At 43.9% G+C, this 636-nt stretch overlaps 1 long non-coding RNA gene across 1 annotated transcript; it reads left to right on the forward strand.

Moving 5' to 3' along the window:
* Positions 1–6: 6 nt before the first annotated feature.
* LOC106322166 lies at positions 7–630 on the forward strand. The gene is made up of 3 exons (XR_001266270.1): positions 7–150; positions 262–323; positions 392–630. It is a non-coding gene; the product is annotated as an uncharacterized LOC106322166 (long non-coding RNA).
* The last annotated feature ends 6 nt before the right edge of the window (positions 631–636 follow it).

Here is a 636-nt window from a genome sequence, read left to right on the forward strand (position 1 = left end):
CTGAGAAAGCTAACTCTTCTGGAGGAATGGTTTGGCCCACTGCGAGAGACGAGGCGGAGCTGGTAGAAGATTTCGGCTTGGTTATCGGAGAACAGGATCAAATCGACTGCGGATTCTCCTCCTTTGATGGGATGTTACACTGGGCTATAGGTAAATCATCTTCCCCATTTGTCTTCTTCTTCTCCTTCTCCTTTACTATGTACTCCTCTAGATCTGATTCTACCATATCCGGTACGTCATTCGGATCCGGTGACATTGAAGGAAGCAGCTAAAGATGTTTATGGATGAGTTGCAGAAGCGTCAAGTAGAGTTAAAGCTTAAAGGTGCCAACTTTTGTGCTATGATGACTCTGTTTTCTATGGAATCTCATCTGAAAATTAGTGTTGAATAGGAGCTGGTGGAGAAGCTGGACATGCCGTCTGACGCGGAGTTGATGCAGATCGCCGTATCTGACTTGAACAATGCTTCCTTGTCCCTGGAAGATTTTCACCGTGAAACTCTTACAGGACACAATGACCTTGTTATATTATTCTGGGTACAATCACCTTCTAACTTGTGCTACTTTGGAAACATGTTTCAGGCTCTTACAGCAATCAACACTCTTCTTCAACTCAAATCCATAGAGCCTTTGATTCT

The sequence above is a fragment of the Brassica oleracea genome, unplaced genomic scaffold (assembly GCF_000695525.1).
Source record: "Brassica oleracea var. oleracea cultivar TO1000 unplaced genomic scaffold, BOL UnpScaffold08503, whole genome shotgun sequence".
NCBI lineage: Eukaryota > Viridiplantae > Streptophyta > Magnoliopsida > Brassicales > Brassicaceae > Brassica > Brassica oleracea.